At 43.0% G+C, this 18,407-nt stretch overlaps 1 pseudogene; it reads right to left on the reverse strand.

Annotated features, from left to right (window-relative positions):
• Nucleotides 1-4,530: 4,530 nt before the first annotated feature.
• Nucleotides 4,531-15,181, reverse strand: LOC133126737 (E3 ubiquitin/ISG15 ligase TRIM25-like; annotated as a pseudogene).
• Between the last annotated feature and the right edge of the window lie 3,226 nt (nucleotides 15,182-18,407).

An 18,407-nucleotide genomic window follows, 5' to 3' on the forward strand; every position in this document is an offset into this window, starting at 1 on the left:
AAGAATCCTGCCCCTATGCACACCTCGTCATTTAAGCCCTTACTATTCGCCCCTGGGTCCTAAAGTCCCACTGGGCACAGTTAGCCGTCTCATTCGCCAATAAAAGGAAAAGTGTTCTTGTTAACTTTGCTCAGCATTCTCTCAACGGTATGCCATAATTGCACAGCTGGACAAGCGAGAATATTTTAAACATCTGGGATAATGTATTATTATAATAACAAATACAAATGATCTAGAAATATGTATTTATACATCACATTAATCAAAATAACAGAGCGAATGCACACGCAATGATTGAGCAGTGGAAAAACAGCACACAATTACTTACAATATCAAGCCACTAAGGACAGGCTCTCGGTGCCTCATGAACAGAGAAAAGGACCTAAAACCACTGGCAAAGCGACAGGCTTTATACTGACTGTCCTAGACACACCCAGTGATTGATTGGTATCTCAGAAGACAAACCTCTTCAAGCAGCACCTCTCCCCATCCCTCCCTACCTCCCTGTGAACCTTAATTGTTGTCTCTGTGACTTGCGGTATTTTTTAGTTGGCTAGGTAAGCAGTGTTTGGATAGTTAACTTTGGTCACTTTTGCTCTGTTGTTTGTTTAAAAAAAAAAAAAAAAAAATGGCCCTCGTCCTTATCTTTGTTGTACAGGTAGCAGTTGACATTGTACTTCCCTCTAGGGCAGTGTTTTCCAACCTTGGGGTCGCGACCCCACATGGGGTCCCGCGGAATTCAAATGGGGTCGCCTGAAATGTGTAGTAATTGATTAAATATTTTTTTATTTTTTTCATCAAGCCTTGTAGCTTACCTAACTGTACATGTATTTCCTGATCAGGGAAAATTAAATGTCACTTTGTGCACTAATCTGGCTACTCTGCATTTGCAACACAGTATAACAAACAAATGATCAAGAACTAATTCGAGGGAAAAAAAAGTCTCTGGGGTCGCCAGAAATTTATGATGTCAAAATGGGGTCACGAGCCAAAAAAGGTTGGGAACCACTGCTCTAGGGTCTTTCAGCGAACTTATCCCTGGTTATGGGTATGCACTTTGTTGTACGTCGCTCTGGATAAGAGCGTCTGCCAAATGCCAAAAATGTAATGTAATGTAATGTAATGTTTTTTTTAAAAGCCACTTGTCACATCGTCAAAATGAAGGGGACATATTGGAATTTCTTCACACGGAGCCAAAGTCCAAATTGTCAAGTCACTTGACTACCTAGAAATCAAACTGAATTTAGCCAAGGAGCGTTTTTGCAAGCAGTTTTCCTTTTGATTAGCGTGGCCTTTGTACATATGAATGAGATGCTTAGTCTAAAAAATGCTGGTTTTATCGCACATCTTCCAGATACGTTTAACAATTGCATTGGGCAGAAGAATGAAACAGTACAGTACAGCTACAGTAGGCTCTGTTACTAAATAGTAACGATGGTATTTTTGATGAGGGTATCAGAATGGAAATGAGACCCAGCGTCAGGCTACAGCAAGCACAGATCAGAAATTACCGCAATAGTTTGTAAAAACACTGTTGCGAGCCGAGCTGAGCCGAGCTGTTCTCCGATATAAACATCCTTTTCAAATTGTGAGCCTTTTTCCTTACCCTGATTTCCTCTATTATTGCATATTTGTCCCGCGGAATCGTTTCAGATCTTGGGAGAAAATTGAAAATTAGACAAAGGGAACCTGAGTAAACATGAAACACATTTTCGAAATTATTATTTAGTTTTTTTTTTTTTTTTTTAAGAGATCAAACACCATTATCACTCATGTGAAAACGTTATTCTCTCCTTAAACTTAATATCTGATTTCACCATTTCTTGCAACAATAGCTGCAATCAAACACTTGTGTGATTTGATGTTGCAGAGTGTGGAGGAACTTCAGCCCCCTCTTTATTGCAGAGCTGCTTTCATTCAGACAGTCGGCAGGTTTTTCAGCATGAACTTCTCCTTCCAGGTCCCGCCACCTGGAAGGAGCAGTTCCATTGTGTTGTGGTTGTGGCTGGTGTAAGCCCCGCGCTAAATACGGAATTTAGAGAGGGCGAAGGTATCTGCGTAGTTGTCCTTCTGGTGTTGGTGTTGATGTTAATAGGGTTAAATGTTAATGACCGGAGAGACTAGATCAGCCAATAAATAAACCAAGATACAAACACAGTAGTAGCACTCTGCCTTCCGCTTTGTACTTGTCCAGGCTGACAGAGAATCTCCACAATAGGGCCAATAAATCAACCTTCGTATGATCTGACTCCATTTTAATAATCATTTTGATTAGGTATCTACCTTTGGTAGATTTCTTAGTTATAATTCAGACTTGATCGTGACAGAAATCCTGTACCGTACCGGGCTCCCCGAACAGTCCTCCGCTGGTTCTGCCACATGACCAAAGCCAACCACCCCCAGATGCAGGTGTTCCACTGCGACCAAAACCAACCACCCCCAGATGCAGGAGTTCCACTGTGACCAAAACCAACCACCACCAGAATCGGGAGATAAGATCTGCACAGCCGTTGGGCCCGTGAGAAAGGCCTTTAACCCTGCATTGCTCCAGGGGAGGATTGTCTCCTGCTTAGTCTAATCAATTGTACGTCGCTCTTGATAAGAGCGTCTGCCAAAATGCCAATAATGTAATGTATGTTGGACAGTCGGCAGTATTTTTCATAGACTGGACATATTTAGAGGACACAGTACGGTCTAACTCAGTGAAACACTGTAAACATAAAGTTTGCATATAATCAAGGGATTTTAAATACACGACATTTTGAGATCATTTAGCCAAATTAACAACTTTCTCATCCAGTGAACTCAAGTTACGTCCTCAGTAGGAGGCAAGTAAGCTGCATTCTCCAATTCCTCCTTCTCCCAGCCCCACCAATCAGAACCCTTAAGACAGGAGCCAATCGGGCCCTGACGTGCTCCCTCTGGTGGTGAAACTGTGCTACTGCAAGAGCTGCTCACTGTGGGACACTGAGCAGAGCCCAGCAGGATAAGAGCACAAGATGTCAGCGGGATACACAGGCATGGAGTGCTTATCAACTGACTAACAGTCCTGTACAGTCTGCTGTGTGAGACGGAAGATGGCGGCCATGTTGGGGTACAGCACAGACACATTTACACAGGTTAATATCTCATTAGCTGCACAGATCTATGGTGGTGAGGCACTTCCTGTATGTGGGCCACACCACTGCAGTATTATAACTGACAGGAAACCCAGAGAGCCCAAAGCCCTGCTTTTCTTTCAGTTCTCTCCATCCAACCCTTTCAAACCTTAAACTGTTCTCTCTCCACTCTTAGCTGTCCACCAAATTTAAACAGGAGGGAAGGAGAATATTCTCACACCAAAAACCCAGGGCAGAAAGGAATGTAGTCTGATTTTATTTTATTAAAGTAACACAAACTAACAAACAACAAAGTATACAGTATATGATACATGTATTACAATCTTTTGGAATTTTAATTCAGTTTACACTTTCTCACATTGGTACAAAGGACACATGAGCATAAACTACAGAACAACTTTCTCCCAAAAGAGTGATCGTCACAAAGCATTCATAGAGTCCTGTGTGGAAGAAGCAGAAATGTAAGCAGAGAATCCTATTCCTGATTGAGTCTTATTCCTGATTGATCTCACTTTGGTTTCTTATAAATTATTTTTAGCTTCTTCTCCAGGTCTTAATTCACACAGACACCTATCAGGAAATAGGACAACTGGGTAAGACTGAGCTTGAACTCACAGGAACCAGGAATAGGGGTTAAAAAGAGGATACTTGGTGGGATGAAAGTAAACGGAAACAGCTGCGGGTAAAAAAATCAAAAGAAGAAGAAATCTCAGGTGTGGAGGAGCAGCATAGGAACGGCTAAGTGGGAGACAGAATCCTTCTAGAAAAAGACCTGGAGGGACTCTCTCCTCCTTCCTCTGCACAATAATCTCATTACAACAGTTTAACTAAAACATGGAGATGCACCATGAACTATTTCACACCCACAATTTTAGTAATCTGGGGAAGAGGTAAAAACAGTATGTTTAACAAATTAAATTAGCTTTGACCAGCCTGGACATTCTCCTCCGACGTCTGTCATTATCAAGGCGTTTCTGTCGGCAGAACTGTGCTCACTTGTTTATTTTTTTATTTTTATTTTTTTTGCTCTGTAAACTCTACGGACTAGTGCGCGTGAAAATCCCAGGAGATTTCTGAGATACCCAAACAAACCTGCCACCAACAATCATTCCACGGTCATGTTTTTCCCCATTCTGATGGTTGATGTGAACATTAACTGAAGCTCCGGAACCGTATCTACATGATTGTATGCAATGCACTGCTCCCTCACAATTGGCTAATTACATAATCACATGAATAAGTAGGTGTTAAAAAGTAAAAATGTTCCTAATAAAGTTTATGTCTTCCCTTTTGGGAGGCTCTCCTGTTGGTTGCAGGCCAAACAATCACTACTATAAATACAACTTCCATGTCTTTTTAACTTCTCCTCTCTGTTTTTCTCTCACTCTGATTACAGCTGATCCTCTCTCTCTCACAGATCACACAGTTTCACAGAATCACCACGAGAAAACCAAAACCCAGCATAGAGGGGCTGAGTGAACGTGGTCTGGACTCTGTGCAGGAGGGTCATTGTGCCAGAGACGCTGTAGAAGGACAGAGTTCCTGCCCTGTGATCCAGGTACACTCCTATTCTGGTGGAGGAGGGAGCAGTGATGTCAGTGTCCTCATTATTGTGACTGAATGTGTAACGGGAGTGAGAGCAGCGCAAAGCCCAGGACTTGTCAGTACGTCCCAGAGCAGCGTCATCACCCTTTCCTTTCCTGTTGATGTCTTTATATGTCACTGCTATCTCAACCCCATTATGATCACCTCCACTCCACTCAGCCTCCCAGTAACAGCGTCCAGACAGACCCTCTCTGCACAGCACCTGCCACCAGAAGTCAAATCTCTCTGGATGATCAGGATATGACAGGCTCTGTCCAACACAGGTCACCTCTCTGTTCCCCTCAGACAGACGAAGCTGTTTATACGCTGTGTTGGGGTCCAGTGTGAGCCGACAGGAATCTGATGGAGGATATGGTTATGATTTCATGTGAGAACAGCTCCATCTACGGTCAGTCTATTATTCATTATTTTCTCCATGCTGTATAGTGTGATTTTAGCTGAGTTATAATAATAGGCCAACATTTCTGAACTAAAACTGAGAATCAAATCTATCTGGTTACACCCTCCTACAACTCATATAATGACAACCAGGCTGTTCTGGATGTGTGTGTGTGTGTGTGTGTGTGTGTGTTTATCTCAGCTGAGAGTTTCAGAGTGAACACTCACACTGTAAGAAATCCTCTCTGGTCCTGGGCTCTACAGTATGGACTTCTTTCACTGCAAGGAAAGAGAGAGAGAAAAGGACAAAAATAAAGTTATGGGAATGGGGGATTCTGTTTATATTGAGGGGGGTTCAAAATATTATTCAGAGCCTAGAGTTTAACAGACAATTACTGTATATGCATTCCATTTGATCTCCCCAGTGGCTTCGCATGGATCAAAATTGTAAAAGATTTTGCCTGTTAACATTTTTCACAACCTGATTCAGAAATTTTGAGCAGTTCCCCCTTGCAGACGTCCTCCAGTTGCTCTTTCAGTTCAGAGACACATTTCCTCACAGCCTCAAAAGAGATGTGTGGACTGACAGTGATGATGGGTAAGTCTCCAGGTCCAGGAGGGACACAGAGAGACTGACAGCTCTGCGGACAGACAGAGAACAGTCTCAGTAAAGATTCCTGTGCAGATGCCAGGAGCAGATCTTTGTAAATGAGGAACACACCTCACCATGTATGTACAGTGTACATGTGCAGACTGTCAGAGAGCCAGTGATGTTACCTGGAGGAAATGGATGTGATCCTCTGTGTGTGAAAGCTGCTCCAGTTCAGCGTCTCTCCTCCTCAGCTCAGCAATCTCCTGCTCCAGTTGCTCCAGGAGTCTTTCAGCCCGACTCACTTCAGCCTTCTCCTGATCTCTGATCAGCTCTTTCACCTCAGAGCATCTTCGCTCAATGGAGCGGATCATCTCAGTAAAAATTCTCTCACTGTCCTCCACTGCTACCTGTGCAGAGCGCTGTTAGGAGACACAGAGAGAGAAGGGCTGTACATTTTAACAAGGCCTTTTACTCAACTCTTACTGGGACCCCAGACAGCCTGTTCCCCACAGTGTGGCTCAGTGGGATTGAGCCCCACAGGGCTGAAAAGTGGCCCAACACTGGGCTCCTCACTGGTTGACTGGAGGAGAGCCGTGACTGAGCCCTGAAATGGCTCTTCCAGCAGCCAGCTGTTGTCTTCTCCTCTGGTCAGTACCCACCTTGAGTGACTGCACAGCCTGTCTCAGATCCTGCAGCTCCTTCTCTCTCTCCTGAATTCTCTGCTGGAATTTACTCTGTGTCGCCCCCAGCTGCTTCTGTGGATAGTTTGATTCATCATATTATCGTACATTGTACACATCACATTTTTAAAATATTGCATCTCGTGTAGCATTAAAAAAAATAAAAATAATAACAGTAATAAGCACCACGTTGTAAGACACTAAATTGTATGCCGTTAAGGTTGTAGTAGTCTGTCACAATAATCCTTCAACTGATAAAACCCTGGGTTAAACAATGATGTAATTTTCAATTGAACACAGAGTAAATAACCAGGAAATACAATGACACCTGTAGGCTCGTGTGTAGCAGTGTACTGGTCAGAAATAATTTGATGAATAGTGTTTGCAATATAGACAGCATGTTCAGAGGCTATTATAATATTTTCTAAGTTAAAATGTCACCCAGGGCAGGTAATGAGTTAAGCAGGTTTTGAAAAGATGTTCAAATGCATAATAAAATGTTTTAAGTTTCTATATGCTTTTAAATACAGGAAGATATTTTGTTTCTCTTGCATTATTTATATACACTCAGAACACACAGAAATAAAGGTATGAAAACAGCCTAAAAAGGTACAAATCCTTGTCACTGGGGCGCTACTCTATACAGGTTGTACATGCAATTTTACCCCTCGCCAGTGATATATAATTCATTATTTGTCCCTTTTTTGGTTGGAAAACATACTAATTTGTACCCAAAGAGAACATTACTGTCCTCTCAGGGTATATTTTGGAAATGTCATCCTGGAAGAACAAGAATATACCTCCACTGTGACTTTATTTGTGAGAGTGCAGGCAGAAAGCAGAGAGGGTAACAGACAGAGAAGGGACCAGAGCAGTGGAAGTGCCATGGGGGACCGATCCTCCGTCCGTGTGGGAGAATCAGATGTGGCTCAATATTCAGCCTCCCTACAGGCTCCAGCACATCAGGAAGGTGTGACGTGTAAAAGACATTTCAACAACATGCATACATATGCCATATTGTACCTGTTTTTGTTTTCTTCCCGAAAACATGGCATGACATTTTTTGGAGTGTCTTTTCAATCAGTAACTTTTCAACTTTAATTAAACACTATTCCTCTCCTGTATTATTACCAGTGTCAGAGCTGCCAGGGAAGAGCTCCAGTCCTTACCTGTTTCTCAGTCCTTTCTGCTGCAGCTGAGACTGTATCATGGCCTCTGTGTTCATCCATCGTACACAGATAACAGATACACTGCTGATCAGTACGACAGTAAATCTCCAACAGTTTTTTATGCTGACGGCAAATATTGTCCTGCAGGCGTCCAGTAGCATTGATGACATTATGTGTGTTTCCTGGGTGAAGCTCATTGTGAAGTTTGAGGTGAGTTTCACAGTAAGAGGACAGACACACCAGACAGGACTTGATGGCTTTGCGCTTTCTCCCAGTGCAGACATCACACACCACGTCTCCAGGTCCAGCGTAACAGTGAGCAGGAGGAGCAGCTTGGAGTCCTGTCTTCTTCAGTTTTTCCACCACTTCAGCCAGCATGGTGCTTTTTCTTAAAACAGGCCTTGGGGTGAAGGTCTCTCTGCATTGGGGACAGCTGTAGACACCAGTATGATCATCCTGACCCCAGCAGCCCTTAATACAGCCCATACAGAAACTGTGTCCACAGGGAATAGTCACCGGATCCTTCAGTAGATCCAGACAGATCGAACAGCTGAACTCGTCCTGATCCAATAAACCTCCACCTTCAGCCATTGCACTGCTCACACTGACACAGACACAGAGTTAAGTTTAGTTTATCTGGAATTTTGTGACAGAGAGAGTGGGAGTGTTGTTCTGATTCTGCCCACAGCTGAGGAGGTGTGGTGCTGGTCTGAGGCCAAGCTGAGCAGAGCAGGGACGATAGGGTGAAAAATGTGATCTGTCCGGTCATACACGTTTCTTACAGGAAACTCATAATGCAAAGAAATCAGAATACATTACATCATATTAATGGCATTTGGCAGACACTCTTATCCAGAGCGACGTACGGTTGATTAGACTAAACAGGAGACAATCCTCCCCTGGAGCAATGCAGGGTTAAGGGCCTTGCTCAAGGGCCTGACGGCTGTGCGGATCTTATTGTGGCTACACCGGGGATCAAACCACCGACCTTGCATGTCCCAGTCATGTACCTTAACCACTACACTACAGGCCTACCCTCTATACAGAAGAGAGTGGGAACTGTACCGGCATAGATCTTGCTGTCCCTCACAAACATTTGAAAGTGAACTACAGGTGGTTCTCAGGGTGAGCTCGGTTATTAGAACGAGGGGGGCAGAAATGGAAATTAGCCAAGAATAAATTCCACACAGGCGTTAGTAAATACTTTTTCGCGCAGAGCGTGATCACTGTGTGGAATAGGTTTCCTGGACAGAAACACACTGGGGATTTTCAAGACTAGGCTTGAAAAAATAATAATAATAAGGTGCTAGATACTTTTTAGCTTTTAGGCAAAGTGGTACAGGAGGTAGACTTTAGTGGTAGGAAAAAGAGCATTGCTGGGCTGAATGGGCTGTTCTTCTCATTATGTTATGTTATGATTAACAAACACTCAAAGGACAAACAACAACTGCCACACTCAAATGCACTCAGTCAGCAGCAACGTCAGGTTTTTTCCTCACATTTTCGCCCATTCAATAAAGGCACAGTAGAGGTTGTTTTGCTCTTCAAGGAATACATTGTGAATAATTATATGCCTGAAAAGTACAATGGTTTACTCTTTGGATACTAATAACAACCTTTTACAACCAAAGATTGTGTATTTCTGGCTCTGGGTGTTTATTTGTATGTACCTACACGGTATCACTCCACTGCCAAGTGTTTGTGTCTGTTAGACTGGCTTTTTCATCATTTGTTTCTGAGAAAGTTGGTTACACTTCCTGCCAATCACGTCGCAGGATCTGTCCGGTCCTACCTGTTCCATACCTGGGGCTTTGTGCCACGCCAGAGAGCAAAGAGAGGGGGAACTCTCCCGGCAGTCACTCACAAACTCCTACTTTTTATTATTATGCAATTCATTCATACTCTCCAAACAGACAAGGAACAGACAATAACGGCTACTGCCATATGCATTCCATTAGCAGCAAGGTGATTCATTTTCTCCCTGGTCCTCTATTGGTTACACCGCTTGCCAGTCACCATGCAGGACGTTCACATAGCCAAGGAGCAGCTCAGACCCTCCTCACAGCTGAACTCTGTCCCTGCAGGATTGTGCTTTGACAGATTAAACTGGTTCAGTGAGCGACTTAATTAGACTGTGCGTATAAATCAATGCCCGGTCACTCATTGGTTAGGTCACGTCACTTGGCCTGACTCAGTCAGTTACAACAGGTACCATTAGCAAGCTAGCTAACATTACCCTCGCTCTGTCAGCTCAGTGACAGTAGGGTCTGTCAGCAAGCTAACTAATGGTACCTGCTGTAACTGACTGAGTGTGTGAATGTGGTAATTCCGGTTTTCACCAGCATTTATTTGCAGACATAAAGAGAGCCCATTATATTAACAACCAGACAAAACGTTCTCACCTAACGCAACCCAGCTATGTGTGCCTGCCGGTTTAGTAGGCGTGATCCCGGATAGCTCGCATTACTGCGCCCGACTGCAGTCAGAATCGAAATCAGAGTTATTGTCACGCGAGGGCAACAGAGACGAGAGCAGCGTTGAAATGGTGAGAGTTCTGTGGATCAAATTTGACGCAAAGACTCATCCAGGCCCCACACATCCCCTGCTTCTTCACCTTTAACAATTATTTTCTTGCAGTACAGACATGTGCACTCATCCCCCCATGGAAACTTTCTCTCTCTCTCTCTTTCTCTCTCTCACACACTCACTCTCTCTCATCAAAATAAAATAATACATCCATCCATCCATCCATCCATCCATTAGCTGAACCCGCTTATCCTGAACAGGGTCGCAGGGGGGCTGGAGCCTATCCCAGCATACATTGGGCGAAAGGCAGGAATACACCCTGGACAGGTCGCCAGTCCATCGCAGGGCACACACACACACCATTCACTCACACACTTATATCTACGGGCAATTTAGAATCTCCAATCAGCCTAACATGCATGTCTTTGGACTGTGGGAGGAAACCCACGCAGACACGGGGAGAACATGCAAACTCCGCACAGAGAGGCCCCGGCCGACGGGGATTCAAACACAGGACCTCCTTGCTGTGAGGCGGCAGTGCTACCCACTGCACCATCCGTGCGGCCAAAATAATACAAATAAATAAATACAAATCTGTCTGTACACCAGGTGGCTGGGGAGGACCACTGGTCACAGAGTGTATAGACCAGACAAACCAAAAAGAACAGTTGGTTTACCGTCTTTTATTGACAAGCTCAAACAGAAACACCAAAGTAAACAAAACAAGGGCGCTCTAACACAATTAAAATATTATCTGAAAACAATTCTTAACCACACCCATAATCAATGTTTCATTGCCATTTGTAAATCATATTTATCTTCTGGAATATCAAGCATATTCACTCAGTGAGCACTTAATTTGGTATTTGGTATTTATTATTTATATTTTGTGTTTTTCACAAAACTCTAGAGACTGTTATGTGTGAAAATCCCAGGAGATCAGCAGTTTTTGAGATACTCAAGCCACCCTGTCTGGCACCAACAATCATTATATAGTCAAAGTCACTTAGATCACATTTCTTCCCAATTTTGACATTTGGTCTGAACAACAGCTGAACCTCTTGACCACATTTGCATTCTTTCATACATTTTGTTGCTGCCACATGGTTGGCTGGTTAAACATTGCATTAACAAGCTGCTGGTAGCAGGCCTATCTAAATAATATATTATATATTATATATATAATAATAATATATCTAAATAATAATATAATAAATCACAAAGTATATAAATATATACTTTAAAATCATTTTCTGATTTCCTTACTACATATTAGTCAACATTTAGAATAAAATACAGAATGACTTTCCACCAACAGCCTGATCATTATAAATCATTTTTCAGGTCCTGTGTGGTGCACTCATGGTGAGGGCCTTTACTCTCCTTATCAGAGCCTCAGCTTTCATCTTTTATCTTTCAGTAGCCTCTCCTCTCTGTCTCTCTGTATCTATCACTCTGATTCCAGCTGATCCTCCCTCTCACTCATCACAGATCACACAGTCTTAAAGAGGATCCAATACCCAAACCAAACCCAGGATAGAGGGGCTGAGTGAATGTGGTCTGAACTCTGTGCAGGAGGGTCATTGTGTCAGAGACGCTGTAGAAGGACAGAGTTCCTGCCCTGTGATCCAGATACACTCCTATTCTGGTGGAGGGAGGAACAGGGATTACAGTCTCCCTGTTATTGTGCCAGAAACAGCAACTAGAGGGAGTGCAGCACAAATTCCAGGACTTGCTATTCCATCCCATAGCAGCATCGTTACCATTTCCTTTCCTGCTGATCTCTTTATATGACACTGCTATATCAATATCCCCCGTGCAACACTCCCACTCAGCCTCCCAGTAACAGCGTCCAGACAGACCCTGTCTGCACAGCACTAAGATCCAGCGGTCAAATCTCTCTGGATGATCTGCATATGGCTGGGTCTCAATCATACCAGTCATCGTTCTGTTCCCCTCAGATAGACGAAGGCGTCGATTTGCTGTGTTGGGGTCCAGAGTGAGCTGACAGGAATCTGATGGAGGAGATGGTTTAGATTTTATATGAGGACAGGTCCCTCTAAGGTCTCAGTGTTGTGCATTATTTTCTACATACATACTGTTCAACATGATTATGGCTTTTTCATCTCTATGTGTGTTCTGGATTTTGCGTTTATTTATGAGGAAACAGACTCACAATGGCATGGGTCCGATTTTGGCTTCAGAGTACTTAGAGTGTGTGTGTGTGTGCATGTGTGTGTGTGTGTGTGTGTATGTGAGGGAGAGGGTGTGTGTGCATGTGTGTGTGTGTGTGTGTGTGTGCATGTGTGTGTGTGTGTGTGTATGTGAGGGAGAGTGTGTGTGTGCATATGTGTGTGTGTGTGTGTGTATGTGTGTATGTGAGGGAGAGGGTGTGTGTGCATGTGTGTGTGTGTGTGTATGTGAGGGAGAGGGTGTGTGTGCGTGTGTGTGTGTGTGTGTGTGTGTGTGCATGTGTGTGTGTGTGTGTGTGTATGTGCGTGTGTGTGTGTGTGCATGTGTGTATGTGAGAGAGAGGGTGTGTGTGTGTGCATGTGTGTGTCAGCTGAGAGTTTCAGAGTGAACACTCACACTGTAAGAAATCCTCTCTGGTCCTGGGCTCTACAGTATGGACTTCTTTCACTGCAGGGAAAGAGAGAGAGAAAAAGACAAAAATAAAGATATATAGAGGGGGAGAACAGGCCAGAAGTTTGAGGATGAGGATTGAGGATAATGTCCACACTAAGATGGATCAAATGACTGACAATGAAATTACTTTTGTGGAATGTGGAACACAATGAATAAAAAAAACGATGAACATTTTTCACAACCTGATTCAGAGATTTTGACCAGTCCCACTTTGCAGATGTCCTCCAGTCCCTCTTTCAGCTCAGAGACACATTTCCTCACAGACTCAAAGGAGACGTGTGGACTGACAGTGATGCTGGGTAAGTTTCCAGGTCCAGGAGGGGCACACAAAGACTGACAGCTCTGCAGACAGACAGACAGACAGACAGAAAGAGAACAGTCTCAGGAAAGATTCCTGTGCAGATGCCAGGAGCATATCTTTGTAAATGAGGAACACACCTCACCATATATGTACAATGTACATAGTGCAGACTGTCAGAGAGCCAGTGATGTTACCTGGAGGAAATGGATGTGATCCTCTGTGTGTGAAAGTTGCTCCAGCTCAGCGTCTCTCCTCCTCAGCTCAGCAATCTCCTGCTTCAGTCGCTCCAGGAGTCCTTCAGCCCGACTCACTTCAGCCTTCTCCTGATCTCTGATCAGCTCTTTCACCTCAGAGCACCTTCTCTCAATGGAGCGGATCATCTCAGTAAAGATCCTCTCACTGTCCTCCACTGCTGCCTGTGCAGAGCGCTGTTAGGAGACAGAGAGAGGAGGGCTGTACATTTTAACTAAGCCTTTCACTCAGCTCTTACTGGGACCCCCAGACAGCCTGTTCCCCACAGTGTGGCTCAGTGGGATTGAGCCCCACAGGGCTGGAAAGTGGCCCAACACTGGGCTCCTCACTGGCTGACTGGAGGAGAGCCCTGACTGAGCCCTGAAATGGCTCTTCCAGCAGCCAGCTGTTGTCTTCTCCTCTGGTCAGTACCCACCTTGAGTGACTGCACAGCCTGTCTCAGATCCTGCAGCTCCTTCTCTCTCTCCTGGATTCTCTGCTGGAATTTACTCTGTGTCGCCCCCAGCTGCTTCTGTGGATAGTTTATTTTCCCATTTTATTGAACACATATTTTTCTTGATGAAAATACTAAAACACTAATCCACATTAAATCCAGTGTGTAGAAGTGCACTGTGTCGTAGGTACAGCTTCTAAACTGTGAGTGAACTAGCTCCCCCAGCCGTGTTGATTCTCATTCAGGGAGTGAATAGGGGGGTGATGGGGGTGAACAGAGCTGTCACACAGAGCTGACTTGGGTTCACTTCCTGCTCTTACTGCTCGATCACTGCGGACTTCAGACTTGAAACGATCACAACAAACACATTTAGTAAAGCTTTTCAAATTTGTAAAACGAATGAAACATACTTCTAGATTCAATTTTGTTTTTGCATAACAAAGTAGAAGAAATGGCACAACAAACCAACGTACTGTAGCAGTCATTCAGATTGAGCTTTTTAGATTTTGACTTTCTCAGTATACTGCATGCTGGTCTATCATAAATCATCGTCTGGAAATGGTTTGTAAAAGAGAACAGGACAATTTCAGTTGTATTTTGGAGCTTTTAGACAGACAGCACAGCAGAGAGGGGAACAGATAGAGATGAAACCACAGGGACCACAGCTGAAAATTCACACATTCCACCATGACCAGGAATGTTAACATATATATAACAAAATATGTTTTATATACATAGCATGCATATTTTCCCCACTGTTCCCAGTTCATCTAATTAAAAATCAAAGGTTAAATTATAATGCAATTACTGTGAACTGTGAATTAGGAAAATGTTCATTTTAACATTACATCCAGTGTCAGAGCTGCCAGGGAAGAGCTCCAGTCCTTACCTGTTTCTCAGTCCTTTCTGCTGCAGCTGAGACTGTATCATGGCCTCTGTGTTCATCCATCGTACACAGATAACAGATACACTGCTGATCGGTATGACAGTAAATCTTCAGCGGTTCGTCATGATGAGAGCAGATCTTCTTCTGCAGGTTTCCTGTGGCTTTCACCAGTTTGTGCTTCTTAAAGGCAGGAGATTCATAGTGAGGTTGGAGGTGAGTTTCATAGTAAGAGGCCAGACACACCAGACAGGACTTGATGGCTTTGTGCTTTCTCCCAGTGCAGACATCACACGCCACGTCTCCAGGTCCAGCGTAACAGTGAGCAGGAGGAGCAGCTTGGAGTCCTGTCTTCTTCAGTTTCTCCACCACTTCAGCAAACATTGTGTTTTTTCTTAAAACAGGCCTTGGGGTGAAGGTCTCTCTGCACTGAGGACAGCTGTAGACACCAGTATGATCATCCTGATCCCAGTAGCCCTTAATACAGCCCATACAGTAACTGTGTCCACAGGGAATAGTCACTGGATCCTTCAGTAGATCCAGACAGATCGAACAGCTCAACTGGTCCTGATCCAGTAAAACTCCACCTTCAGCCATTTCACTCCTTGGTTCTGCCCACAGCTGCAGGCGTGTTGAATTAAATATAGAAGATAAATAGCGTGACAGTCAAACCCCAGGGTAATGCTCTCGGGTTTCCCGCGTTTCCCGATAAGTTTTGATATAGTGTAGTTTCTTTGAATCTGCGTAAGAAAGTGCAGGAGGTAATTCCTGGTTCTGAGCGCACGCGCGTAGATACTGGCCTCTGCTATTTTAGTGGGCGCACTGACATGGAGAGTTAAGTTTCGTTTTCTCTGAAACTGCGGGACGGCCGCCGTGCCCGCGACTGACCGCCGCGTGATAGTTAAGCTTAACTTCCCTTAATTTTTACCATTCATTCTCAACGGAAGTTCTTACCACTTCGGATGTAATATATTCTTGGCCACACGTTGATATCGCGGCGCTGTTCCGAGGTAAACGAATGACGTCTTTACAGTGCGGATTCCTTAACTCTACGAAATCGCCTGGCGCGATTCATTTCCCTGGGCGCCGACACATCTATCTCAATAATTATAAAATTGCCTGCAGTTTAATCAGTTTCTGCGATGTATTATTGTTATTTTGAATGTTCTTATTTTGTGTTCCTTTATTTACCATTAATATATTATTGTTGTTGTTAACTTGCCCATATTATGTAGTTGCCCAGCTAAGTATTTAAATAATACAGCAGTTTCCACAATAATTATATGATACAATATTTACACCCATGTTACCTTAAATTATATGAATGTACAGTAAATACATGCTTATTGTTTTGTTTTTTCTTTGTTTAGTACAATAATGATATAATTTAGGCAGACAGTATAATTAGTACAGGTCTCTTGGTTACTTTCATCCTAACTCTTGTTACTTTGATATCTTCCGGTGATCAGCATGTGGAGGCATGTATATTTTCTCCCAGGTAGGCTACAAATGTACTTCCGAAGAGGCCTGTGAAGTCCTTGGCAAAATCATAACAATACCAGTACTTAACACCAGTCCTGAGAAGCTTCAGGAGACCCAGCAGTTGTGGCAGCATCTGACTGTCGGGAGATAGGCTGTGTGCATGCCAGTTGTCACCTTCCCTCCTGCCCTGGTTATTCCAACTTCCCCAGTCCCAAGCCCAGTCTCCTTTAATACCTGTGCATATCAACCCTGCTAATATTGTTACAACAATACATAGTTATTCACATATATATTTGTTGCTGTTGTTGTGTTTATGTGTTCATAAGAATTGTAATATGCAATGCGCTCCATAATGCTTGGGACAAAAACATTAATTTAGCTCAGTACACCACAATTTTATATTAATAAACAAACCATTCAAAGTGCAAGTTCTCATCTTTTATTAAAGGGCATTTTTATACATTCTGGTTTCACCATGTAGACATGACAGCACTTTTTATACATAATCCCCCATTTAAGGGCACCATAATGTTTGGGACATATTTATGTGATGTAAATGATAGTCATGTTTACTGCATATTTTTTGTATGCATGACTGGTTGAAGTCTGTGACCCACTGAGACATTGCTGTAGTCTTCTGTGGACAGTAGTCTCTGACACACCCACGCCTGCCTCCTGAAGAGTGTTTCTGATTGGTCGGACACTTGCTTGGCGATTTCTTTTCATTCTGATGAGAATTCTTCAGCTATCAGCTGTAGATGTCTTACTTGGCTTGCCATGCCCTTTGCCCCAATACATGTTCTCTCTCCTTAATGCTGTTCCAAACAGTTGATTTTGTTACACCTAAGGTTTGACATAACAAAACGGACATTACAGATTTTAATTTTAATTTTTCAGTCTCATAATGGCTTCCTGACATTCATTAGAACAACTCTGTCCCTCAAGTTTAATGACAATAATACAAACCAAAGGCAAGAAAAAGCCTAGAAAAATATGGTGTTTATGGTTACTATGTATAAAACACACTGTAATTTCAATATAGTGAAACCAAAGTCTGTAAACATGCCCTTCAATATTTGCTGAGAATATGCATTTTTACTGCATGTCAATTGTTTGATTGCAAATCTAAAATTGCGGAGTACAAATTTTAAAAAATGTCGTTGTCCTAAACATTGCAGATGGCACTGTATATAACATTGTAATCTTTTTTTGTGTACCGTAAATCCTCAAATTGTGGCCGGGGTCTTTCATTTACTTAGGCTGCACAAAGCACAGGCCTTTATTTTGGGCAGGCTTGTATTCGAGGCAGGCCTTTATTTCTTATTAGTCTTCTGTTGTAGAATTTTATTCTTAGAAATAAAGTAAAAGGCTAAACTTAAAGTGGGCCAGCACGGTTCAACACTTCCTGTAACCGTTCAGAAATCAGTTAGTGTAGGCTAATCAGGAACACCGTTTGATAAGTCATAGTGTCAGTCTTAACAGACTTAGTTTATTGCAAATATTCTCCATCCATCCATCCATCCATTATCTGAATGGATGGATGGCAAATATTCTCAAACACAATAAATCACATGCAAGTCCAGAATCCATAAAATAACAACTTGCCAGACACGCCTTCATGAACAATAACAAATTAGCGTAGATAACAGCAGGTTAAGGATCTTTTTTTCCTAAAGTGCGTTTTATTGTGAGACATGCGTTTCATTTGGAGCAGCATACCGGTAGGATATCAAAAATTTTTCGCTTTGGTTTGGGATTTAATTTACTTTTGGACTGTTTGATTCTATTGCTAAATGTTGGGACTGATGGGCACTGAAATCTGGGGGGTATTTGATGGTTCACTGTTAAGTTTTAAGTAGTTGAAAGAGTGTCGGGATTTCCACCCGTCTGTTTATTGCGAGCCAAGGCAGCCGCTTTCATTCATTCATTGAACGAGCGCTGTGCTGTAAATACATGGAAACCTTATTGCGTAGCCAAGTAGCCTAAATTGAGTTAATTTTTAATTTTGCCTGATTTACTTTTTATTAAATTCGTAGGCTGGAATGCCTCGCGGCAACAATTGTGTTTAAATGTATACTGCTTCAGCCTTTGGCAAGCTACTCAGAAGGGGGCGGCAAGCGACCGGTAGCTTGAGAGCAACGTGTTGGAGACCCGACTACGGCTAGGACTACGACTTTTCATTGGCAACAGTATTAAACCAACCAACAATATAAAATATTAAGAAGAGCTCTTTTATTTCATTGAGTTAAATCGAAACAATGTCTTCTAGTGCTCATGGACTGATAGTCCTACTGGTAGGCAATATTACCCCGGCTTGTATTTGGGGGCCGCCCTTTATTTG

Source organism: Conger conger, chromosome 4 (assembly GCF_963514075.1).
Source record: "Conger conger chromosome 4, fConCon1.1, whole genome shotgun sequence".
Lineage (NCBI taxonomy): Eukaryota > Metazoa > Chordata > Actinopteri > Anguilliformes > Congridae > Conger > Conger conger.